Source organism: Pseudophryne corroboree, unplaced genomic scaffold (assembly GCF_028390025.1).
Source record: "Pseudophryne corroboree isolate aPseCor3 unplaced genomic scaffold, aPseCor3.hap2 scaffold_1341, whole genome shotgun sequence".
Lineage (NCBI taxonomy): Eukaryota > Metazoa > Chordata > Amphibia > Anura > Myobatrachidae > Pseudophryne > Pseudophryne corroboree.
Genome location: NW_026967967.1, coordinates 57839 through 84953, shown reverse-complemented (window position 1 = coordinate 84953; position 27115 = coordinate 57839). Strand labels below are relative to the sequence as shown.

Genomic DNA, 27115 nt, shown 5'->3' with positions numbered 1-27115 from the left:
AGCAGCTGGGGGGGACAAGAGCAGGTTTGTAAAATATAGATAGAAGAGCATATATGCTGGGCATTCTCCATGATTGTGTCAGCTTATGTTTTGGTGCACTGCACTTTCCTCCACTAAGTTTTAGCTATTTTGGTTAAACGCAAGTGTAGTTGCTTCTCGCCCTTTTGTCTGTGATCTTGTATCGTGGTTGAAGAGTCTGCTGGAGGGATTGTTTTCTTCATTGGCGAGAGACTGAAGATATTCCAGGATGGAAGGCTTGGGAACACTATCCGTTTTTAAGTTGTGGAAGAGTTGAAAGACCGGATTGGACTACATTCTATAGTAAAGGATATCTTTGTATTTATTAATCCTCCCTTTATATGTGTCTGTCTTTCAATAAAGCTTCGGGCTTGTGATTCCCTCACCCTCTTACACTCCACACCCATAGCCTTATTAACTGTTGTATTATTGTATTGTTTAAATGTATAGTGCAGTTCATGATTTATAGTGTAGGCTGGCCTGTGCTGTAGTTCTTGAACTGTACTATACCGACAGCATTTGTATTGTGTTTTATCTGTGCTACAACACAGTACTTATGTGTGTAATGTTTATGTATGTTTTTTTGCTTCTTTATGTCAATAAAGACTGCTCTTTCAATCCAATATCTGAAAACAATCAATGTTTATCTTTGATGGCAATAGAAGTGGTATGATATTTGCTGCTTTTGAAAGGCAATATCTGATATGTCCCCTATCTGGGAACCATATATTAAATGGCTTTTCAGAAAAAGGAGATGGTAGAAGAGCTTTCAGTACTTGTAGGACCGATGCACATTTCCTATTCTAGCCTCCAAAAACAGATTCAGTTGCATTTTCCAGCGTGTTTTGGATGCGCCTTTGCAAATGTCTTACATCGACAAACTTATTTAGTACTATTTTGCAAATAGGGTTACATTGTAGCAACATTGTGTTCCCTAATTGCTTGATTTTTTAAATGCAACAATTGATAAAGACACCTGATAACTGCTCTGTGGAGTCTTATGTTGTGTCTACTTTTTATCTACATTTAATTCTCTACCTCTAATCAAGGCATTTTTAAGTGCTGGGGGCTGCCAGGACGTGAGGCCTACCTAGACTTTAGATCTGAATTTGAATGTACTTGTGAACTAACTTAATTTCCTACTTCTAAATTCATTCCTAAATTCACTACTTACATGAATCCTGTAGTTGGGCATTTTGGGACTTCGATTGTGGGCATTGTTTTGTGTCCAGACCAGCAGCAGGTGGTGTGCATTTGCTGGAAAGGCATCGAAGACCTCCGATATGCTGCATCTCCTGATGTGTGTCTACCTCAAGTGGCTGTCAGCAAATACCTGCTAGACACCCCATTCCAAGCTGATTGTGACATCACGGCACATGCATCATAGAACAGGCATGCTAGAACATGGGTCTTCAACCTGCGACCCTCCAGCTGCTGTGGAACTACACATCCCAGCATGCCCTGCCTCAGTTTTAGCATACCTTAATAGCAAAACTGTGGCAGGGCATGCTGGGATGTGTAGTTTCACAGCAGCTGGAGGGCCACAGGATGAAGACCCATGTGCTAGAGCCAAGCCACAGGTACATTGAATGCTAGCAAGCTGAATGTTTAAATCCTTTTTGTTCCGCAGCATTCCAATGCGGAAGATTCCATGGAACCAGAGATTATTCCATTGAGAAGGACATGCTGCCTGGATGACTGCACTGTGCAAATTAAGTCACGGAGCCAGTTGGCTTGTGGGTGGCTCTGGTGACTGGGTGGTTGGGTGGGCGGTGTGTCGGAGGTGGAGCACATGCAAATGAATGTGTATCATCCAGCTAGTGAGAGTGAAAACTCATGCAGGAGTGTGCCTGCTTGTCAGTGGGTTATGCACCTTGCCAGACGTCAAATCTACATGTTGCAGCTGGAGGGGACAAGAGCAGGTTTGCAAAATATAGATAGAAGAGCATATATGCTGGGCATTCTCCATGATTGTGTCAGCTTATGTTTTGGTGCACTGCACTTTCCTCCACTAAGTTTTAGCTATTTTGGTTAAACGCAAGTGTAGTTGCTTCTCGCCCTTTTGGCTGTGATCTTGTATCGTGGTTGAAGAGTCTGCTGGAGGGATTGTTTTCTTCATTGGCGAGAGACTGAAGATATTCCAGGATGGAAGGCTTGGGAACACTATCCGTTTTTAAGTTGTGGAAGAGTTGAAAGACCGGATTGGACTACATTCTATAGTAAAGGAAATCTTTGTATTTATTAATCCTCCCTTTATATGTGTCTGTCTTTCAATAAAGCTTCGGGCTTGTGATTCCCTCACCCTCTTACACTCCACACCCATAGCCTTATTAACTGTTGTATTATTGTATTGTTTAAATGTATAGTGCAGTTCATGATTTATAGTGTAGGCTGGCCTGTGCTGTAGTTCTTGAACTGTACTATACCGACAGCATTTGTATTGTGTTTTATCTGTGCTACAACACAGTACTTATGTGTGTAATGTTTATGTATGTTTTTTTGCTTCTTTATGTCAATAAAGACTGCTCTTTCAATCCAATATCTGAAAACAATCAATGTTTATCTTTGATGGCAATAGAAGTGGTATGATATTTGCTGCTTTTGAAAGGCAATATCTGATATGTCCCCTATCTGGGAACCATATATTAAATGGCTTTTCAGAAAAGGGAGATGGTAGAAGAGCTTTCAGAACTTGTAGGACCGATGCACATTTCCTATTCTAGCCTCCAAAAACAGATTCAGTTGCATTTTCCAGCGTGTTTTGGATGCGCCTTTGCAAATGTCTTACATCGACAAACTTATTTAGTACTATTTTGCAAATAGGGTTACATTGTTGCAACATTGTGTTCCCTAATTGCTTGATTTTTTAAATGCAACAATTGATAAAGACACCTGATAACTGCTCTGTGGAGTCTTATTTTGTGTCTACTTTTTATCTACATTTAATTATCTACCTCTAATCAAGGCATTTTTAAGTGTTGGGGGCTGCCAGGACGTGAGGCCTACCTAGACTTTAGATCTGAATTTGAATGTACTTGTGAACTAACTTAATTTCCTACTTCTAAATTCATTCCTAAATTCACTACTTACATGAATCCTGTAGTTGGGCATTTTGGGACTTCGATTGTGGGCATTGTTTTGTGTCCAGACCAGCAGCAGGTGGTGTGCATTTGCTGGAAAGGCATCGAAGACCTCCGATATGCTGCATCTCCTGATGTGTGTCTCCCTCAAGTGGCTGTCAGCAAATGCCTGCTAGACACCCCATTCCAAGCTGATTGTGACATCACGGTACATGCATCATAGAACAGGCATGCTAGAACATGGGTCTTCAACCTGCGACCCTCCAGCTGCTGTGGAACTACACATCCCAGCATGCCCTGCCTCAGTTTTAGCATACCTTAATAGCAAAAATGTGGCAGGGCATGCTGGGATGTGTAGTTTCACAGCAGCTGGAGGGCCACAGGATGAAGACCAATGTGCTAAAGCCAAGCCGCAGGTACATTGAATGCTAGCAAGCTGAATATTTAAATCCTTTTTATTCCGCAGCATTCCAATGTGGAAGATTCCATGGAACCAGAGATCCTTCCATTGAGAAGGACATGCTGCCTGGATGACTACACTGTGCAAATTAAATCACGGAGCCAGTTGGCTTGTGGGTGGCTCTGGTCACTGGGTGGTTGGGTGGGTGGTGTGTCGAAGGTGGAGCACATGCAAATGATTGTGTATCATCCAGCTAGTGAGAGAGAAAACTCATGCAGGAGTGTGCCTGCTTGTCAGTGGGTTATGCACCTTTCCAGACGTCAAATCTACATGGAGCAGCTGGAGAGGACAAGAGCAGGTTTGCAAAATATAGACAGAAGAGCTCTCCAGCCTAGTTTGCTGTCTGTTTCCACTTCTCTTTTCTTGAGCCGCTCCCTTCTATGCCCTTGCGCACTATCCTGACTTCTCCCATCTGCTTACTTTGTGCCTTCCAATGCACAATGCGAACTACAGGTAGTGCTGCAGGGCCCACACCCTTTTACTTGCCATACAGAGCAGCTCTGGAGCTGTTACAGTGCCCAGCTTCTGCAAGAAATCAGCTTGAATGCTTCAGGGGCTGGGGCATAGCCAACATGAGCCCCACACCGAAGGAGGGTGGAGGTGTTTAATGCGAACTAGGGGTCATCCAAGCGCCGCAAAAGGCCGCCATGCCCTGCACGCCCCTTTTCTCTTTTCATATGCAGACGAGGGTTGAAGCCAACTTTGACCCACTGCTTGGATGACATCACCATATGCAAATCCATCTGCTGCAGGCCTTCCCCCAGGAATGCTTGCACTAGTTGTTGCATTTGGTTTGTTGTTTGGGGGTGCTTCAGTATTAGACAGCCTTCTGCCCTCCCATGTTCATCTGAAAATATGTGTTCTCCCTGCAGTTGTTGTCCCCAGATGAGAGTTCCCTTGTGCTGCCTCAGTTGAATCTTCTTTACTTGACAGAGATGTGCCTGAGCAGCGGCCCTCCCCAGCCCTATCCCAAATCATACTTATTTTGCATAGGAGAAACCATGGTCATGAAGATTGTTCTCCCAGGGTGAGGTTCATTCATTGCATTCTGGGTATGCTGACCCCTGTGATTTCCCCAAATGTGGGAAACTTGACTGCATTATTTGTGGTAGTGGGGGACTGTGTTTGTGCTTTCCTCTGGTCAGCTCTGGTAAAAGTCAGATTTCTTTGTCTCAGATCTTCCTCTAGCCTTGTTCTTCTTTCGAGAGTTCCCTTGTGCTGCCTCAGTTGGATCTCCTTTACTTGACAGGGGGGTGCCCAAGCAGCGACCCTCCCCAGCTCTAGCCCAACTCCTACTTACCTGCCAGGTGAGATACTATGATCATGAAGGTGCTTCTCCCAGGGCAAGGCTCACCCATTGCACTCTGGGTGTGCTGCCCCTGTGATTTCCCCAAATGTGGGAAACTTGACTGCATAATTTGTGTTTCCACTGGTCGGCTTTCATATAATTCAGATCTCTTTGTCTCAGGTCTCTCTCCAGCCTAGTTTGCAGTCTGTTTCCACTTCTTTTTTTTTGAGCCCCTCCCTTCTATACCCTTGTGCACTATCCTGACTTCTCCTCCTGTCTGCTTACTTTGTGCCTTCCAATGCACAATGCAAACTACAGGTAGTGCTGCAGGGCCCACAAAATTTTACTTGCATTACAGAGCAGCTCTGGAGCTGTTACAGTGCCAAGCTGCTGCAAGAAATCAGCGTGAATGCTTCAGGGGCTGGGGCATTGCCAACATGAGCCCCACACCGAAGGATGGTGGGGGTGTTTAATGTGAACTAAGGGTCATCCAAGCGCCGCAAAAGGCCGCCATTCCCTGCATACCCCTTTTCTCTTTTCATATGCAGATGAGGGTTCCAGCCAACTTTTGCCCACTGCTTGGATGACATCACTGTATGCAAATCCGTCTTCTGCAGACCTTCCCCCAGGAATGCTTGTACTAGTTGTTGCATTTGGTTTGTTGTTTGGGGGTGCTTCAGTATTAGGCAGCCTTCTGCCCTCCCATGTTCATCTGAAAATATGTGTTCTCCCTGCAGTTGTTGTCCCCAGATGAGAGTTCCCTTGTGCTGCCTCAGTTGAATCTCCTTTACTTGACAGAGATGTGCCTGAGCAGCGGCCCTCCCCAGCCCTATCCCAAATCATACTTATTTTGCATAGGAGATATCATGGTAATGAAGACTGTTATCCCAGGGTGAGGTTCATTCATTGCATTCTGGGTATGCTGACCCCTGTGATTTCCCCAAATGTGGGAAACTGGACTGCATTATTTGTGGTAGTGAGGGACTGTGTTTGTGCTTTCCTCTGGTCAGCTCTGGTAAAAGTCAGATTTCTTTGTCTCAGATCTTCCTCTAGCCTTGTTCTTCTTTCGAGAGTTCCCTTCTGCTGACTCAGTTGGATCTCCTTCACTTGACAGGGAAGTGCCCGAGCAGCGACCCTACCTAGCTCTAGCCCAACTCCTACTTACCTGCCAGGTGAGATACTATGATCATGAAGGTGCTTCTCCCAGGGCAAGGCTCACCCATTGCACTCTGGGTGTGCTGCTCTTGCGATTTCCCCAAATGTAAGAAACTTGACTGCATAATTTGTGTTTCCCCTGGTCGGCTCTCGTATAATTCAGATCTCTTTGTCTCAGGTCTCTCTCCAGCCTAGTTTGCTGTCTGTTTCCACTTCTCTTTTCTTGAGCCGCTCCCTTCTATGCCCTTGCGCACTATTATGACCTCTCCTGTCTGCTTACTTTGTGCCTTCCAACGTCAATGCAAACTACAGGTAGTGCTGCAGGGCCCTCACCCTTTTACATGCTTTACAGAGCAGCTCTGGAGCTGTTACAGTGCCCAGCTGCTGCAAGAAATCAGCTTGAATGCTTCAGGGGCTGGGGCATAGCCAACATGAGCCCCACACCGAAGGAGGGTGGAGGTGTTTAATGTGAATTAGTGGTCATCCAAGCGCCGCAAAAGGCCGCCATGCCCTGCACATCCCTTTTTTCTTTTCATATGCAGACGAGGGTTGAAGCCAACTTTGACCCACTGCTTGGATGACATCACCATATGCAAATCCATCTGCTGCAGGCCTTCCCCCAGGAATGCTTGCACTAGTTGTTGCATTTGGTTTGTTGTTTGGGGGTGCTTCAGTATTAGGCAGCCTTCTGCCCTCCCATGTTCATCTGAAAATATGTGTTCTCCCTCTTATACGACACCTGCAGCGCATTCATCATAAGTCAGTGACAAGTTCAAAAACTTTGGATGACAGCGGAAGCAGTCCACTGACCACTAAATCCCTTCCTCTTGTAACCAAGCTCCTGCAAACCACACCACCAACTCCCTCAGTGTCAATTTCCTCCTTAGACAGGAGAGCCAATAGTCCTGCAGGCCATGTCACTGGCAAGTCTGACGAGTCCTCTCCTGCCTGGGATTCCTCCGATGCATCCTTGAGTGTAACGCCTACTGCTGCTGGCGCTGCTGTTGTTGCTGCTGGGAGTCGATCGTCATCCCAGAGGGGAAGTCGGAAGACCACTTGTACTACTTCCAGTAAGCAATTGACTGTCCAACAGTCCTTTGCGAGGAAGATGAAATATCACAGCAGTCATCCTGCTGCAAAGCGGATAAATCAGGTCTTGTCAGCCTGGGTGGTGAGAAACGTGGTTCCAGTATCCATCGTTAATTTAGAGGCAACTAGAGACTTGATTGAGGTACTGTGTCCCCGGTACCAAATACCCTCTAGGTTCCATTTCTCTAGGCAGGCGATACCGAAAATGTACACAGACCTCAGAAAAAGAGTCACCAGTGTCCTAAAAAATGCAGTTGTACCCAATGTCCACTTGTCTGTGGTTAAGTGGAGCAGGGCAGACTCAGGACTATATGACTGTGACAGCCCACTGGGTAGATGTATTGCCCCCCGCAGCAAGAACAGCAGCGGCGGCACCAGTAGCAGCATCTCGCAAATGCCAACTCGTTCCTAGGCAGGCTACGCTTTGTATCACCGCTTTCCATAAGAGGCACACAGCTGACAACCTCTTACGGAAACTGAGGAACATCATCGCAGAATGGCTTACCCCAATTGGACTCTCCTGGGGATTTGTGACATCGGACAACGCCACCAATATTGTGCGTGCATTACATCTGGGCAAATTCCAGCACGTCCCATGTTTTGCACATACATTTAATTTGGTGGTGCAGAATTATTTAAAAACGACAGGGGCGTGCAAGAGATGCTGTCGGTGGCCCGAAGAATTGCGGGCCACTTTCTGCCTTCAGCCACCGCATGTCGAAGACTGGAGCACCAATAAACATTCCTGAACCTGTCCTGCCATCATCTGAAGCAAGAGGTGGTAACGAGGTGGAATTCAACCCTCTATATGCTTCAGAGGATGGAGGAGCAGCAAAAGGCCATTCAAGCCTATACATCTGCCCACGAAATAGGCAAAGGAGGGGGAATGCACCTGACTCAAGCGCAGTGGAGAATGATTTCAACGTTGTGCAAGGTTCTGCAACCCTTTGAACTTGCCACACGTGAAGTCAGTTCAGACACTGCCAGCCTGAGTCAGGTCATTTCCCTCATCAGGCTTTTGCAAAATAATGCTGGAGACATTGAAGGAGGAGCTAAAACAGAGCGATTCCACTAGGCATGTGGGACTTGTGGATGGAGCCCTTAATTCGCTTAACCAGGATTCAATCTGTTGAAATCAGAGCACTACATTTTGGCCACCGTGCTCGATCCTAGATTTAAAACCTACATTGTATCTCTCTTTCCGGCAGACACAAGTCTGCAGAGGTTCAAAGACCTGCTGGTGAGAAAATTGTCAAGTCAAGCGGAACGTGACCCGTCAACAGCTCCTCCTTCACATTCTCCCGCAACTGGGGGTGCGAGGAAAAGGCTAAGAATTCCGAGCCCACCCGCTGGCGGTGATGCAGGGCAGTCTGGAGTGAGTGCTGACATCTGGTCCGGACTGAAGGACCTGGCAACGATTACTGACATGTCGTCTACTGTCACTGCATATGATTCTGTCACCTTTGAAAGAATGGTGGAGAATTATATGAGTGACTGCATCCAGGTAGGCACGTCAGTATGTATACTGGCAGGAAAAAGAGGCAATTTGGAGGCCCTTGCACAAACTGGCTTTATTCTACCTAAGTTGCCCTGCCTCCAGTGTGTACTCCAAAAGAGTGTTTAGTGCAGCCGCTCACCTTGTCAGCAATCGGCGTACGAGGTTACTTCCAGAAAATGTGGAGAAGATGATGATCATCAAAATGAATTATAATCAATTCCTCCGTGGAGACATTCACCAGCAATTGCCTCCAGAAAGTACACAGGGATCTGAGATGGTGGATTCCAGTGGGGACGAATTAATAATCTGTGAGGAGGGGGGTGTACACAGTGAAAGGGGTGAGGAATCGGAGGATGATGAGGTGGACATCTTGCCTCTGTAGAGCCAGTTTGTGCAAGGAGAGATTGATTGATTGATTGATTGATTGATTGATTCTTTTTTGGTGGGGGCACAAACCAACCAGTCATTTCAGTCAGTCGTGTGGCAGACCCTGTCGCTGAAATGATGGGTTCATCAATGTTTTTCTTTTCAATCTAAGCCCCTGCAGTTTTCTGTAAGCATCTGCTTCGCTATGATGATCAACAAGTCACATGGGCAAACACTCAGGGCTGGAGGCGTAGATCTTAGGACCAGCTGCTACAAGCATGGCAGAGGTGTCACTATCACTGGTGACACCCAGAGAGGTGGCGAAGGAGATTGTAATGCAGTGCGCGCAGATAAGCAGCGCAATGGTAAAAAGGAGGCATGGTCTCATAGGTAGGGGCGTGGCCTGAATCACCATATTGTAGCTCCGGGTATCCCGGGGGTTGGGGGCTGCACCCGGGGACTAGTGTGTGAGTGGTGCTGGCTCCTGCACAGTGACAGAAACTGGGTGTTGCACGTAATGTCACAGTGAAACACCCATATTCTGTCACTGAAGAAGAGCCTGCACTTTGGTGTCACCCCCCTTGGCGGGTGACACTCGGGTGTGTGCCGCAACCCTGTTGTGATGCCACTGACCCATGGGAAGCTTTACGTGGCTTACCCATGTGTTAGTAGCCCCAAGCATCTTTTGTGTTAGTCCCTGAAGAAAAACTTCAAATATTGTTTACAATTTTGTAATCAATGGGCCTAATTCAGTAAGGATTGCAAATTCTGCTAAGTAACAGAATTTGCAATCCTTTGGTTCGCATGCTGGGGCCACCCATAACAGGGCATGGCCACCCAGCATGCTGCCTCCCTTCTTGACCACGCTGAAATTGCAGTCTCAGTGCAGTTCAGCGTGATCATAAAAAATGGGTTAGCCTCCTGTTGGTGCAGACTGTACGTGTGCGCAGGAAGCCGCCACCATTTTTGTGATCGCAGCGGCTGCATGTGATGTCATGCAGCCGCTCTGACCACGCCTCCTGTTTCTCCGTTGCCGACCCCATTTTGTAGCCCTGCCCCTGCACCGCTCCATCTCCGACTTTGAAATGGATTGTTGCTGACCCCCACCCCCCCCGCACCGATTGACAGTCAGAGGTGATCGCATTATCTGCAGGGTGCCACAGAAAATGCAGGCGCATGCGTATGCTCTTAGCAATTTTTGCAGTTGGATTGCTTATTGCGATTACAATCCAACCTGAATCAGGCTCTATTACCTATCACAATGCACTGCAGGTAGTACAAAATGGGGTTAATATAGGAGAAAACCCCCCAGAGCTGTGCTCCTTAACTGTCCCTGGTGGCTGCCCAGTAATCAGTGTCCACGCCAGTGCGCACACGGCCCGCCCCCTACAGCCACGCTGGATCTCGGTATAGTGTGGGCACAGAAGCCCCTTACCTCCCTTTCATCAGCGGCCTCGTGATCCCGGAGGGCGGTGTGTGTGTGACTGACCTTAGGAAGAAACCGGAGCCTCCGCTGCAGTGACCCAGCAACCAGGGCACGGGAGTATACTGCGCCGCTGGGAGTGATGGAGCTGCAGTAAATATGTCTATTAGACCTAGCCTGCTGCAGCCCTTGTAGATTCTTATAAAAAAAGTTCTTCTTTTCTTGTCAAAATTAATAGCTAAGAATAGGCTGCCTGAGGCAGCCCCCTGTTAAGTGGCCTGCTACTGAAGGCACCAACTACAAACTGAGCTCCCTGTTCATGGAAGCGAGGTTATAGAGCAGGGGGCGCTGAGCATCTTGGGAACAGTCAAATCACCCTATCACCCCTGCCTTAGTCACTGACTATCTCCCAGTCACCCCGGCCTCAGTCACCCACTATCTCCCACTCATACATGCTTCAGTTACCCACTATCTCCCAGTCATCCCTGCCTCAGTCACCTACTGACACCAGTGCAGACATTTCTGCTGCGGCCTCTCCACTCTCCAGCGTGAACGTCCTGACGACTGAGGAAATCCGCTTCCCAGTTGAGGACTCCGGAATGAACACTGCCGATATTGCTGGCAGATGACGTTCTACCCAACTGAGGATTTTTGATACTTCCAGCTTTGCTATGCAATTTCGAGTGCCGCCTTGATGATTTGTGTACACTACCGTGGTGGCGTTGTCCGATTGTACTTGAACAGGCCTGTTCTGTACTAGAGGCAGGGCCAGTGTCAATGAATTGAACACTTCCTGCAATTCCAGAATGTTTATCGGGAGGAGAGATTCCTCCCTGGTCCACCGATGGTGAAGGGTCGTCATCACGGCCATGACCTTGGTGAATTTCCGAGGTGCCGTGGCCAAACCAGAAGGCAGGACCTGAAATCCAAAAACTAACCAGGCACAACACTGCTTAGCTTCCAACATCAGATGAGATTGGACATATCCAATGTTATGCGACTGTAGATGATTTTTGCTGTTTCTAACTTCTACTTCTAACTACTGGTACATCAATGAATAAGTTTCAAAATAGAATGCATCAAGAGAACGGTGTTGGTAGTATAAAACTACCTACAGCACCTGGTATTCCCAGGTGGTCTCACATCCAAGAACAAACCAGGCCTAAGATCAGGTGATATTGGGCATATACAGTGTGGTGTGGCTGTAGATGAGCTTAGTGGTTTCTGTTAGAGTTCTTCTACTTCTAACTACTCGTACATAAATGAGTAAGCGGACGATTTATTAAACCTGGTGAAATGATAATTTGCATGGTGATAAAGTACCAGCCAATCAGCTCCTAATTGCCATGTCACAGACTGGGTTTGAAAAATGACAGTTAGGAGCTGACTGGCTGGTACTTTATCACCTTGCACTTTATCAGTTCAAAAGGCTTAATAGATCTGCCCCAATGTTTCAAAATGGAATGCATCAAGAGAACGTTGTTAGTATTGTAAAAATACACACAGCTCCTGGTATTTCCTGGTGGTCTCCCATCCAAGTACTAAAACCAGGACCAACACTGCTCAGCTTCCATGATCAGGAGAGATTGGGCAAATCCAGTGTGCTGTGGCTGTAGATGAGCTGGTGGTTTTTATTACAGCTCTTCTACTTCTAACTTCTGGTACATAAAAGAATACATGTAAAAATTAAATGTACCAAGAAAATGGTGTTGGTAGTTTAAAAACACCTAAAGAATCTGATACTACCAAGCAGTCTCCCATCCATGTATTAACAAAGTCCAATACTGCTTTGCTTCAAAAATCAAATGAGATTGGGCATATCCAGTGTGGTGTGGCTTTAGATAAGCTTTGTGGTTTCTGTTAGAGCTCTTCTACTTCTAACTACTGGTACATTAATGAATATGTATAAGGTTGTAGTTTATCCAATATGCCTTTACTACCTTACCTTTCAACCCCCCCTCCCTCCCCTCTTCTCCTTATAGCTTCCTTAGTTCTCTCCTCCTCATGTGTGCGTTATTTGTTTTCTCATACGTCCTAGATGATGCTGGGGTCACATTAAGAACCATGGGGTATAGACGGGATCCGCAGGAGACATGGGCACTTTAAGACTTTCAAAGGGTGTGAACTGTCTCCTCCCTCTATGCCCCTCCTCTAGACTCCAGTTTTAGTATTGTGCGCAGTGATACTGGATGCACTACAGGGGAGCTCTACTGAGTTTCTCTGAAAAGACTTGTTAGTTTTTTTTATTTTCAGGGAGGCTGCTGGCAACAGTCTCCCTGCTTCGTGGGACTTAGGGGAGAGAAGTATGACCAACTTCTAGTGAGTTCAATGGCTCTGCTTCAGGCTGACAGGACACCATTAGCTCCTGAGGGTGCTGATCGCTGGGTACGCCTAGATGCACACTCCCGCAGCCTGCCGTCACCCCCTTACAGAGCCAGAAGACAGGTGAGTAGCAGAAGAACAGAAGACTTCTTCTCCAGTGATGGCATTCTGAGGTACCGAGCAGCGAGCGGAACGCTGCGCGCCATGCTCCCACACAAACACAGGCACTGCAGGGTGCAGGGCACGGGGGGGGGCACCCTGGGCAGCATAAATTCCTCACAAAAGGCTGGAAAAAGTGGACATTAGTGCCTGGGCACTGTCCTTACCCCGCTAGCGTAATTAATTATTTCTGAGCGGGACAGATACGCGCCATTACAGTAGCGGGGCTTCTTCCTCACCTCACCAGAACATCTTTAGAGCATTACAAGTCTATCACTATATAGTTTATTATTTCCCAGACTGTGTACTTTTGGCGCTGGATTGTGAGCTGAAAAATCCTCTGTGTCCCTCTGACAGATTTACTGACGGTCTGTCCCCCATAAGCCGATGTGTCTGTGGGTACTTGGTACATGTGTGTCAACATGTCGGTGGCTGAATGTTTTTCCCAAGAGGAAACTATATTAGGAATGCAGACATATGATGGTGGCCCTGTTGGCACCACCAATAACTGACTGGGTAAAAGTTTCAGTAATATCAGAGTAAGGTTGGATAAATCTGTGTCCCAGACACAGAAGTAGAGAATAGATGTGATGTTCATGGCTATGTTTCTTTTCCCTCAGGCCCCGCGGGGTCGCAAAAATGTTATTTTGCCCAGTTACTACACACTGATACTGACACGGATACTGATTCCTATGTCGACCATAATGTTTCCTGATTAGATCCAATATTGGCAAGGAGCATTCAGTACATGATTGTGGATATTAAGGACATATTAAAATCACTGAAGACCCTGCTGTTATTGACAAAGGGGTCTATATGTATGTATATATAGATATATAATGAAAGCTGATGTAACGTTCCTCCATCTCTGTTTGAGAAAGTCTGGGCCAGCTCGACAAGATGGTTTCAAATCCCCAAAAGGATTCTGGTTGTTTATTCATTTCCCGCCGCGGACAGAATAAAGTGGGAGTCACCCCCTGTTCTGCACGGGGCCCTGTCACAAATCCAGTGGATCGTATGCAGGAAGCTACATTATTTCTAGTTATGTAACCAAGGGTACATTACTTATACCTGCCATTACATGTGCATGGGTGAGTAGTAGTATTCAAGAATTGGTCGAATACCTTGTCATCCGATATAGATACCTTGGAGAGATGGGATACTCCTTACGTTGTATCATATCAAGGACACTGCAGCATACTTACGTGAGACTGCAAGGGATATAGGACTCTTGAGTTCACGGGCCAATTTCATGGCAGTCTCGGATAGGAGGGCATTGTGGATTCACCAAGAGAATGCTGATGCTGACTCCAAGAAGAAAGGGAGTCTCTTCCCTATGAAGGTGAAGCGTTGTTTGGTGACTGCCTAGTTAATTTGATCTCGGCAGCTCCCGCAGGTAAGTCAACCTTCTTGCCCTATGTTCCCTCCCAACGGATGAAGACGCATCATTATCTGATGCAGTCATTTCGGCCCAATAGATATGCAAGAAGTTAAGATTCCCCTTTCTTTGCAGGTAGAGGAAGGAGAAGAGGGAAGAGGTCTGCATCCTCTTCAAGATCGCAGGAGCAGAGATCATCCTCTGCTTCTGCCAAATCCACCGCATGACGCTGGGGCTCTCTTGCAGGAGCCCGCACCAGTGGGGGCACGTCTAAAACTCTTCAGTCAGTTCTGGATTCATTCGGACATGGACTCGTGTGTTTTACAAATAGTGTCCCAAGGGTACAAACTGGGGTTTCAAGACGTTCCCCCTCACCGATTGTTCAAATCGGCTTTAGTCAGCAGGGAGAAGGTTTTTATTCAAGCCTCTTCGTGGTCCCTAAGCCGGACAGCTCAGTCAGACCAATCTGAAATCTGAAATCCCTCAATTTCTACCTAAGGAAATTAAATTTCAAGATGGAATCTCTCAGTGCAGTGCTCTCCAGTCCGGAGGAAGGAGATTTCATGGTTTTGGTAGACATAAAGGATGCCTACTTACATGTTCCCATTTAGCCTCTGCCTCAAGCTACCTGAGGTTTGCAATTCAGTATTGTCATTACCAATTTCAGACATTGCCGTTTGGTCTGTCCACGGCTCTGAGGATTTTCACCAGGGTGATCGCAAGCAAGGAGTAACAATTATCCCGTACTTGGATGATCTTTTGATAAAGGCGAAATCCAGGGACCAGTTAGTGCAAAACATTGCACTCTCCCTGACAGTTCTTCAACAACATAGTTGGCTCCTAAACTTGCCAAAATCGCAGTTGGTCCCAATGACGCGGTTGTTGTTTTTGGGAGTGATACTGGACACAGAAGAGGTTTTCTTCCAGTGGAAAGGCTCTGGAGATCCAGAGTCTGGTCAAACAAATTCTGAAACCAGCAAGAGTGTTAATCCATCAATGCATTTGGTTGCTGGGTAAGATGGTTGCGGCCTACGAGCCCATTCAGTTTGGCTGGTTCCATGCCAGAGTGTTCCAGTGGGACCTGTTGGACAAGTGGTCCGGATCCCACCTACACACGCACCGGAGGATAATCCTGTCTTCCAAGACCAGAATCTCACTCCATTGGTGGCTGCACAGTTCTCACCTCCTAGAGGGGCGAAGGTTCGGGATCCAGGACTGGATCCTAGGGACCATGGATGCAACCCTCCGAGGCTGGGGAGCAGTCACACAGGGGGAAAACGTCCAAGGAAGATGGTCAAGTCGGGAAAGTTGTCTCCACATAAATGTTCTGGAGTTAAGGGCCATTTAATAACTGCAGACACAGTACGCACTGGGACGGGTGCCCAGCATCCTCTACGGACTAAGAGAAAAGGATTTACCGGTAGGTATTAAAATCCTATTTTCTCTAACGTCCTAGAGGATGCTGGGGACTCCGTAAGGACCATGGGGATAGACGGCTCCGCAGGAGACATGGGCACTTTAAGAAAGACTTTAGTTCTGGGTGTGCACTGGCTCCTCCCTCTATGCCCCTCCTCCATACCTCAGTTTGATACTGTGCCCAGTGGAGACTGGGTGCTTTTCAGGAGCTCTCCTGAGCTTTCTGACAGAAAGTATTTTGTTAGGTTTTTAATTTTCAGGGAGCACTGCTGGCAACAGACTCCCTGCATCGAGGGACTGAGGGGAGAGAAGCAGCCCTACTCTCCGAGTTGCAAGGTCCTGCTTCTTAAGCTACTGGACACCATTAGCTCCAAAGGGATTAGCTCCAAAGGGATTGGTACGCAGGATCTCACCCTCGCCGTCCGTCCCAGAGCCGCGCCGCCGTCCCCCTCGCAGAGCCGGAAGATAGAAGCCGGGTGAGTATGAGAAGAAAAGAAGACTTCAGAGGCGGCAGAGGACTTCATGATCTTCATTGAGGTAACGCACAGCACTGCAGCTGTGCGCCATTGCTCCCATACACCTCACATACTCCGGTCACTGTAAGGGTGCAGGGCGCAGGGGGGGCGCCCTGGGCTGCAATATAAACCTCTTTTTGGCAGAAATATAACATATATACAGCAGGGCACTGTATATATGTATGAGCCCCCGCCAATTGTACAGTTTAAGCGGGACAGAAGCCCGCCGCCGAGGGGGCGGGGCTTCTCCCTCAGCACTCACCTGCTCCATTTTTTATCCACAGCACCGCTGAGAGGAAGCTCCCCGGACTCTCCCCTGCTTATACCACGGTAGACAAGAGGGTTGAAAAGAGAGGGGGGGGGGCACATAATTTGGCGCAAATTACATACAGCAGCGCTACTGTGCAAACATTAAGTTACTGTGCTATTCCTGGGTTATATAGCGCTGGGGTATGTGCTGGCATACTCTCTCTCTGTCTCTCCAAAGGGCAGAGCCGGCCATAGGCATAGGCAAACTAGGCAATTGCCTAGGGCATTTGATATGCCTAGGGGCATCAGCAACTTCTGCTGATTAAAATGATATGCGGCATGCCTTTATTCTGTGTGTAGCATTTCATATGCAGATACAGCCACAGTCTCACACAGTATATAGGCGTGCTGCATATCATTTTAATCAGCAGAAGCTGCGTGTGCATCCTAACAACATAGCAATGCAAATAAGATGCATTTTAATAAAAAAAAAAGGTGCCCCAACGTTAGCAATGAGGCAAGATTTATGAGGACACATCTGTACCCAAGCAGAGGCAGAGGTCACAGTGTTAGTGGCAGTGTGAGTGCTGTGTGCATGTGAGTGGGTTGATTGTGCAGTAGTGTTCGGAATATGAGTAAGGAGCATTATGTGTGTCATGTAAAAATGCATTAATAATGTGCAACATATGTGTAAGGGGCACTATGTGTGTCATTATGTGTATAAGGGCATTAATAATGTGCGGCATATGTGTAAGGGACATTGGTGGTCATTCCGAGTTGTTCGCTCGGTAATTTTCTTCGCATCGCAGCGATTTTCCGCTAATTGCGCATGCGCAAGGGTGGTCATTCCGAGTTGTTCGCTCGGTAATTTTCTTCGCATCGCAGCGATTTTCCGCTAATTGCGCATGCGCAATGTTCGCTCTGCGACTGCGCAAAGTAAATTTGCTATGCAGTTAGGTATTTTACTCACGGCATTACGAGGTTTTTTCTTTGTTCTGCTGATCGTAGTGTGATTGACAGGAAGTGGGTGTTTTTGGGCGGAAACTGGCCGTTTTATGGGTGTGTGTGAAAAAACGCTGCCGTTTCTGGGTAAAACGTGGGAGTGTCTGAAGAAACGGGGGAGTGTCTGGGCGAACGCTGGGTGTGTTTGTGACGTCAAACCAGGAACGAAACTGACTGAACTGATCGCAGTTGTCGAGTAAGTCTGGAGCTACTCAGAAACTGCTGAGAAGTGTCTATTCGCAATTCTACTAATCTTTCGTTCGCAATTTTGATAAGCTAAGATTCACTCCCAGTAGGCGGCGGCTTAGCGTGTGCAATGCTGCTAAAAGCAGCTTGCGAGCTAACAACTCGGAATGAGGGCCATTATGTGTAAAAGGGCATTAATAAAGGTTGTCATAATGTGTAAGACGCATTATGTTTATAAGGACATTAATGATGTGTCTCATATGTGTAAGGGGCATTACTGTGTGGAATTATGTGTATAAATGCATTACTAATGTGTGGCATTATGTGTATAAGGTGCTCTAATATGTAGCGTTGCGTATAGAAAGGGCATTTACTGTGTCGTCTAATGTGAATAAAGAGCAATAGGGTGTGGTGTAATGTAAATAAGGAGCAATTCAGTGTGATGTAATGTGAATAAGGAGCACTACTGTGAGAAGTAACGTTTATAAGGTAAAGTGATACTACTGTGGGATGTAATGTGAATTATGGACACTATCGCGTGATCAAATGTGAATAAAATTGCAGTACTGTGTGGCGGAATTTTAATTGGGGGTACTATTGTGTGGACATGCCCATTGCCAGCAAAAACACACCCCTTTTTGGACTGTGCGCCAAATGTGCGAACTGTTCCTGTTTAAAATATAGGGGGTACAAACACCAAAATAAGTACTGTTATGGGTGAGGGTTGATGGTGCTGGGAAAGAGGTGCAAGGTCAGAGGCGGAACCAGCGGTGGTGCTAGGGGGCACCAGGCAAAATCTTGCCTAGGGCATCATATTGGTTAGGGCCAGCTCTGCCAAAGGGCCTTGTGGGGGAAATGTCTTCAGTAAAAGCATTCCCTGTGTGTGTGGTGTGTCGGTACGCGTGTGTCGACATGTCTGAGGAAGAAGGCTATATTAGAGAGGAGCGGGAGCAAATGAATGTGGTGTCTCCGCCGACACCTGATTGGATGGATATGTGGAATGTTTTAAATGCTAGTGTAAACTCATTGCACAAAAGATTAGACAAGGCTGAAGCTTTGGGACAGTCAGGGTCTCAACCCATGCCTGATCCTATGTCGCAGGGACTGTCAGGGTCTCATAAGTGCCCACTATCCAGATTGTTGACACAGATACCGACACGGATTCTGACTCCAGTGTCGATTACGATGATGCAAAGTTACAGCCAAAATTGGCAAAATACATTTGATATATGATTATGGCAATAAAAGATGTTTTGCACATCACAGAGGAGCTCCCTATCCCTGACAAGAGGGTACATATGTACAAGGGAAAGAAGCCTGAGGTAACCTTTTCCCCTCACACGAGCTGAACGAGTTATGTGAAAAAGCTTGGGAATCTCCTGCAGATTTCCAAAAGGATTCTTATGGCGTATCCTTTCCCATCAACGGATAGGTTACGATGGGAATCCTCCCCATGGGTGGACAAAGCATTAACACGCTTATCCAAGAAGTTAGCCCTCCCGTCCCAGGATACGGCTACCCTCAAAGAGTCTGCTGACCGCAAACAGGAGATTACCCTGAAGTCCATTTATACACATTCAGGTACCTTACTCAGACCGGCAATTGCGTCTGCCTGGGTGTGTATGTGTAGTGCTGTAGCGGCATGGACGGATACCCTAGATAAGGATACTATTTTATTGTCCCTGGGGCATATAAGAGATGCTGTCCTATATATGTGTGTATGCAAACTACAGGTGGTGCTGCATGGCTCACACCCTTTTACTTGTCTTGTAGAGCAACTCTGGAGCTGTTACTGGGTCCAGCTGCTGCAATAAATCAGCTTGAATGCTTCAGGGGCTGGGGCATGGCCAACATGAGCCCCACACTGATGGGGGTGTATAAAGCGATCTAGGGGTCATCCAAGCGCAACCCCACAAAGGCCGCCATGCCCTGCGTGACCATTTTCTCTTTTCATATGCAGACGAGGGTTGCAGCCAACTATACCCATTGCTTGGATGACATCACCATATGCGAATCCATCTGCTGCAGGCCTTCCCCCAGGAATGCTTGCACTAGTTGTTGCATTTGGTTTGTTGTTTGGGGGGAGCTTCAGTATTAGGCAGCCTTCTGCCCTCACACATTCGTCTGAAAATGTGTTCTCCCTGCAGTTGTTGTCCCCAGATGAGAGTTCCCTTGTGCTGCCTCAGTTGAATCTCCTTTACTTGACGGAGGTGTGCCTGAGCAGCGGCCCTCCCCAGCCCTATCTCAAATCATACTTATTTTGCTTAGGTGATACCATGGTCATGAAGATTGTTCTCCCAGGGTGAGGTTCATTCATTGCATTCTGGGTATGCTGACCCCTGTTATTTTCCCAAATGTGGTAAACTTGACAGCATTATTTGTGGTAGTGGGGGACTGTGTTTGTGCTTTCCTTGATGTACCAGTAGTTAGAAGTAGAAGTTAGAAACAGCAAAAATCATCTACAGTCGCATCACACTGGATATGTCCAATCTCATCTGATGTTGGAAGCTAAGCAGTGTTGTGCCTGGTTAGTTTTTGGATTTCAGGTCCTGCCTTCTGGTTTGGCCACGGCACCTCGGAAATTCACCAAGGTCATGGCCGTGATGACGACCCTTCACCATCGGTGGACCAGGGAGGAATCTCTCCTCCCGATAAACATTCTGGAATTGCAGGCAGTGTTCAATTCATTGACACTGGCCCTGCCTCTAGTACAGAACAGGCCTGTTCAAGTACAATCGGACAACGCCACCACGGTAGTGTACACAAATCATCAAGGCGGCACTCGAAATTGCATAGCAAAGCTGGAAGTATCAAAAATCCTCAGTTGGGTAGAACGTCATCTGCCAGCAATATCGGCAGTGTTCATTCCGGAGTCCTCAACTGGGAAGCGGATTTCCTCAGTCGTCAGGACGTTCACGCTGGAGAGTGGAGAGGCCGCAGCAGAAATGTCTGCACTGGTGTCAGTAGGTGACTGAGGCAGGGATGACTGGGAGATAGTGGGTAACTGAAGCATGTATGAGTGGGAGATAGTGGGTGACTGAGGCCGGGGTGACTGGGAGATAGTCAGTGATTAAGGCAGGGGTGATAGGGTGATTTGACTGTTCCCAAGATGCTCAGCGCCCCCTGCTCTATAACCTCGCTTCCATGAACAGGGAGCTCAGTTTGTAGTTGGTGCCTTCAGTAGCAGGCCACTTAACAGGGGGCTGCCTCAGGCAGCCTATTCTTAGCTATTAATTTTGACAAGAAAAGAAGAACTTTTTTTTATAAGAATCTACAAGGGCTGCAGCAGGTTAGGTCTAATAGACATCTTTACTGCAGCTCCATCACTCCCAGCGGCGCAGTATACTCCCGTGCCCTGGTTGCTGGGTCACTGCAGCGGAGGCTCCGGTTTCTTCCTAAGGTCAGTCACACACACACCGCCCTCCGGGATCACGAGGCCGCTGATGAAAGGGAGGTAAGGGACTTCTGTGCCCACACTATACCGTGATCCAGCGTGGCTGTAGGGGGTGGGCCATGTGCGCACTGGCGTGGACACTGATTACTGGGCAGCCGCTCCACTAGCCACCAGGGACAGTTAAGGAGCACAGCTCTGGGGGGGTTTTCTCTTATATTAACCCCATTTTGTACTACCCGCAGTGCATTGTGATAGGTAATAGAGCCTGATTCAGGTTGGATTGCAATCTCAATAAGCAATCCAACTGCAAAAATTGCTAAGAGCATACGCATGCGCCTGCATTTTCTGCGGCACCCCGCAGATAATGCGATCGCTTCTGATTGTCAATTGGTGCGGGGGGGGGGGGGTCAGCAACAATCCATTTCCAAGTCGGAGATGGAGCGGTGCATGGGCAGGGCTACAAAATGGGGTCGGCAACGGAGAAACAGGAGGCGTGGTCAGAGCTGCTGCATGACATCACATGCAGCAGCTGCGATCACAAAAATGGTGGCGGCTTCCTGCGCACACATACAGTCTGCACCAACAGGAGGCTAACCCATTTTTTATGATCACGCTGAACTGCGCTGAGACTGCAATTTCAGCGTGGTCAAGAAGGGAGGCGGCATGCTGGGTGGCCCCAGCATGCGAACCAAAGGATTGCAAATTCTGTTACTTAGCAGAATTTGCAATCCTTACTGAATTAGGCCCATTGATTACAAAATGTATTTGTAAATATTTGAAGTTTTTCTTCAGGGACTAACACAAAAGATGCTTGGGGCTACTAACACATGGGTAAGCCACGTAAAGCTTCCCATGGGTCAGTGGCATCACAACGGGGTTGCGGCCCACACCCGAGTGTCACCCGCCAAGGGGGGTGACACCAAAGTGCCGGCTCCTCTTCAGTGACAGAATATGGGTGTTTCACTGTAACATTACGTGCAACACCCAGTTTCTGTCACTGTGCAGGAGCCAGCACCACTCACACACTAGTCCCCGGGTGCAGCACTCAACCCCCGGGATACCCGGAGCAACAAAATGGAGATTCAGGATAACAGGCCACACCCCTACCTATGAGACCATGCCTCCTTTTTACCGTTGCGCTGCTTATCTGCGCGCACTGCATTACAATCTCCCTCGCTGCCTCTCTGGGTGTCACCAATGATAGTGACACCTTTGCCATGCTTGTAGCAGCTGGTCCTAAGATCTACGCCTCCAGCCCTGAGTGTTTGCCCTTGTGACTTGTTGATCATCATAGCGAAGCAGATTCTTACAGAAAACTGCAGGGGCTTAGATTGAAAAGAAAAACATTGACGAACCCATCATTTCAGCAACAGGGTCTGCCACACGGCTGACTGAAATGACTGGTTGGTTTGGGCCCCCACCAAAAAAGAAGCAATCAATCTCTCCTTGCACAAACTGGCTCTACAGAGGCAAGATGTCCACCTCATCATCCTCCGATTCCTCAACCCTTTCACTGTGTACATCGCCCCCCTCACATATTATTAATTTGTCCCCACTGGAATCCACCATCTCAGATCCCTGTGTACTTTCTGGAGGCAATTGCTGGTAAATGTCTCCACGGAGGAATTGATTATAATTCATTTTGATGATCATCATCTTCTCCACATTTTCTGGAAGTAACCTCGTACGCCGATTGCTGACAAGGTGAGCGGCTGCACTAAACACTCTTTTGGAGTACACACTGGAGGGAGGGCAACTTAGGTAGAATAAAGCCAGTTTGTGCAAGGGCCTCCAAATTGCCTCTTTTTCCTGCCAGTATACATACGGACTGTCTGACGTGCCTACCTGGATGCGGTCACTCATATAATCCTCTACCATTCTTTCAAAGGTGACAGAATCATATGTAGTGACAGTAGACGACATGTCAGTAATCGTTGCCAGGTCCTTCAGTCCGGACCAGATGTCAGCACTCACTCCAGACTGCCCTGCATCACCGCCAGCGGGTGGGCTCGGAATTCTTAGCCTTTTCCTTGCACCCCCAGTTGCGGGAGAATGTGAAGGAGGAGCTGTTGACGGGTCACGTTCCGCTTGACTTGACAATTTTCTCACCAGCAGGTCTTTGAACCTCTGCAGACTTGTGTCTGCCGGAAAGAGAGATACAATGTAGGTTTTAAATCTAGGATCGAGCACGGTGGCCAAAATGTATTGCTCTGATTTCAACAGATTGAATCCTGGTTAAGCGAATTAAGGGCTCCATCCACAAGTCCCCCATGCCTAGCGGAATCGCTCTGTTTTAGCTCCTCCTTCAATGTCTCCAGCTTCTTCTGCAAAAGCCTGATGAGGGGAATGACCTGACTCAGGCTGGCAGTGTCTGAACTGACTTCACGTGTGGCAAGTTCAAAGGGTTGCAGAACCTTACACAACGTTGAAATCATTCTCCACTGCGCTTGAGTCAGGTGCATTCCCCCTCCTTTGTCTATATCGTGGGTAGATGTATAGGCTTGAATGGCCTTTTGCTGCTCCTCCATCCTCTGAAGCATATAGAGGGTTGAATTCCACCTCGTTACCACCTCTTGCTTCAGAGGATGGCAGGGCAGGTTCAGGAATGTTTGGTGGTGCTCCAGTCTTCGGCACGCGGTGGCTGAATGCAGAAAGTGGCCCGCAATTCTTCGGGCCACCGACAGCATCTCTTGCACGCCCCTGTCGTTTTTTTAAATAATTTTGCACCACCAAATTCAATGTATGTGCAAAACATGGGACGTGCTGGAATTTGCCCAGATGTAATGCACGCACAATATTGGTGGCATTGTCCGATGTCACAAATCCCCAGGAGAGTCCAATTGGGGTAAGCCATTCTGCGATGATGTTCCTCAGTTTCCGTAAGAGGTTGTCAGCTGTATGCCTCTTATGGAAAGCGGTGATACAAAGCGTAGTCTGCCTAGGAACGAGTTGGCATTTGTGAGATGCTGCTACTGGTGCCGCCGCTGCTGTTCTTGCTGCGGGAGGCAATACATCTACCCAGTGGGCTGTCACAGTCATATAGTCCTGAGTCTGCCCTGCTGCACTTAACCACGGACATGTGGACTAGTGGACCTTGGGTACAACTGCATTTTTTAGGACACTGGTGACTCTTTTTCTGAGGTCTGTGTACATTTTCGGTATCGCCTGCCTAGAGAAATGGAACCTAGATGGCATTTGGTACCGGGGACACAGTACCTCAATCAAGTCTCTAGTTGCCTCTGAATTAACGATGGATACCGGAACCACGTTTCTCAGCACCCAGGCTGACAAGACCTGAGTTATCCGCTTTGCAGCAGGATGACTGCTGTGATATTTCATCTTCCTCACAAAGGACTGTTGGACAGTCAATTGCCTACTGGAAGTAGTACAAGTGGTCTTCCGACTTCCCCTCTGGGATGACGATCGACTCCCAGCAGCAACAACAGCAGCGCCAGCAGCAGTAGGCGTTACACTCAAGGATGCATCGGAGGAATCCCAGGCAGGAGAGGACTCGTCAGACTTGCCAGTGACATGGCCTGCAGGACTATTGGCTTTCCTGTCTAAGGAGGAAATTGACACTGAGGGAGTTGGTGGTGTGGTTTGCAGGAGCTTGGTTACAAGAGGAAGGGATTTAGTGGTCAGTGGACTGCTTCCGCTGTCATCCAAAGTTTTTGAACTTGTCACTGACTTATGATTAATGCGCTGCAGGTGACATATAAGGGAGGATGTTCTGAGGTGGTTAACGTCCTTACCCCTACTTATTACAGCTTGACAAAGGCAACACATGGCTTGACACCTGTTGTCCGCATTTGTGTACAGGATGCATACCTTCATGTCCCCATTTATCCATCTCATCAGGCGTACCTCAGATTTGCGGTACAGGACTGTCATTGCCAATTTCAGACGTTGCTGTTTGGTCTCTCCATGGCCCAGAGAATTTTCACCAAGGTAATGGCGGAAATGATGGTTCTCCTGCGTAAGCAAGGTGTCACAATTATCCCGTACTTGAGCGATCTCATAAAAGCGAGATCAAGAGAGCAGTTGCTGAACAGCGTATCACTTTCACTGAAAGTGTTACAGCAACACGGCTGGATTTTCAATATCCCAAAGTCGCAGTTTGTTTCTACGACTCGTCTGTCTTTCTTGGGCATGATTCTGGACACAGACCAGAAGAGAGTTTATCTCCCGATAGGAAAGGCCCAGGAACTCATGACTCTTGTCAGGAACCTATTGAAACCAAAACTTGTGTCAGTGCATCACTGCACTCGAGTCCTGGGAAAGATGGTGGCATCATACGAAGCCATTCCATTCGGCAGGTTCCATGCGAGGACTTTCCAATGGGACCTACTGGACAAGTGGTCTGGGTCACATTTGCAGATGCATTGGTTGTTCACCCTGTCCCCCAGGGTCAGGGTATCACTCCTGTGGTGGCTGCAGAGTGCTCACCTTCTCGAGTGACGCAGATTCGGCATTCAGGACTGGATCCTGGTGACCACAGAGGCAAGCCTCCAAGGTTGGGGAGCAGTCACACAGGGAAGAAATATCCAAGGTCTTTGGTCAAGTCAAGAGACTTGTCTTCACATCAACATCCTGAAACTAGGGGCCATATACAATGCCCTACGTCAAGCGGAGACCTTACTTCGCAACCAACCGGTTCTGATCCAGTCAGACAACGTCACCGCAGTGGCTCATGTAAACCGCCAAGGCGGCACAAGGAGCAGAGTGGCGATGGCACAAGCCACCAGAATTCTTCGCTGGGTGGAGAATCACGCAAGCGCACTGTCAGCAGTGTTCATTCTGGGAGTGGACAACTGGGAAGCAGACTTCCTCAGCAGACACGACCTACATCCAGGAGAGTGGGGATGGGCCTTGACCGATTTCAGTAACTGCAATCCAGCCATAGAATGCGCTTGCTGAATCGTGTTACAAATCCGGCGAGCAATAGCCTGCTTTGAAGCAGGGGCACCAATCTTGTTGGTTGCATACAGGACAAACAGCGCTTCAGTTTTCCTGACTCTAGCCGTCCAGGCCACGTAAATTTTCAAAGCCCTGACCACATCAAGTAACTCGGAATCCTCCAAGGCACGCGTAGCCACAGGCACCACAATAGGTTGGTTCATATGAAAAGATGAGACCACTTTTGGTAGGAATTGAGGACGGGTCCGCAATTCCGTTCTATCCACATGGAATACCAAATATGGGCTTTTATGTGACAAAGCCGCTAATTCCGACACTCGCCTAGCCGAAGCCAAGGTTAATAACATGACCACCTTCCACGTGAGATAATTTAACTCCACTGTTTTAAGTGGTTCAAACCAGTGTGATTTTAGAAAACTTAACACCACGTTAAGGTCCCAAGGTGCCACCGGAGGCACAAAAGGAGGCTGAATATGCAGCACTCCTTTTACAAAAGTCTGAACTTCTGGAGGAGAAGCCAATTATTTTTGAAAGAAAATGGATAAGGCCGAAATCTGGACCTTAATAGAGCCTAATTGTAGGCCCAAATTCACTCCAGTTTGTAGGAAGTGAAGGAAACGGCCCAGATGGAATTCTTCCGTAGGAGCATTCCTGGCCTCACACCAAGAAACATAATTTCGCCATATACGGTGTAATGTTTTAACGTTACATCCTTCCTAGCCTTTATCAGCGTAGGGATGACCTCAACCGGAATGCTAGGATCCGGCATTCAACCGCCATGCCGTCAAACGCAGCCGCGGTAAGTCTTGGAACAGACAGGGCCCCTGATGCAACAGGTCCTGTCTTAGAGGGAGAGGCCACAGATCTTCTGTGAGCATTTCCTGCAGATCCGGATACCAGGTCCTCCGTGGCCAATCTGGAACAATGAGGATTGTTCTCACTTTTCTTTGTCTTATTATCCTCAACACCTTGGGTATGAGAGGAAGAGGAGGAAATAGATAGACCGACCGGAACACCCACGGTGTCACTAGGGCGTCTACAGCTACTGCTGTAGAAGTAGACGCACAACCGGATCGGAAGAGAGATCCGATCTGCGGTGTAGCAGGGGGCCCTTTTGGAAAGGGGGGCCCGGGGTACGTATCCCCCGGGCCCCCCCCTTAATCCGGCTCTGAGCTCATCTACAGCCACACCACAACGCCA

General features: G+C 47.8%; 5 non-coding genes across 5 annotated transcripts; all 5 read left to right on the top strand.

Annotated features, from left to right (window-relative positions):
• The first annotated feature begins 4534 nt into the window (after positions 1-4534).
• LOC134994950 (U1 spliceosomal RNA) lies at positions 4535-4698 on the top strand. Its single transcript, XR_010197867.1, has one exon. It is a non-coding gene; the product is annotated as a U1 spliceosomal RNA (small nuclear RNA).
• Positions 4699-4850: 152 nt separating this feature from the next.
• On the top strand, positions 4851-5013 carry LOC134994954 (U1 spliceosomal RNA). The gene has a single exon (XR_010197871.1). It is a non-coding gene; the product is annotated as a U1 spliceosomal RNA (small nuclear RNA).
• A 674-nt stretch (positions 5014-5687) lies between these two features.
• Positions 5688-5851, top strand: LOC134994953 (U1 spliceosomal RNA). The gene has a single exon (XR_010197870.1). It is a non-coding gene; the product is annotated as a U1 spliceosomal RNA (small nuclear RNA).
• A 152-nt stretch (positions 5852-6003) lies between these two features.
• LOC134994955 (U1 spliceosomal RNA) lies at positions 6004-6166 on the top strand. Its single transcript, XR_010197872.1, has one exon. It is a non-coding gene; the product is annotated as a U1 spliceosomal RNA (small nuclear RNA).
• Positions 6167-19855: 13689 nt separating this feature from the next.
• On the top strand, positions 19856-20019 carry LOC134994952 (U1 spliceosomal RNA). Its single transcript, XR_010197869.1, has one exon. It is a non-coding gene; the product is annotated as a U1 spliceosomal RNA (small nuclear RNA).
• The last annotated feature ends 7096 nt before the right edge of the window (positions 20020-27115 follow it).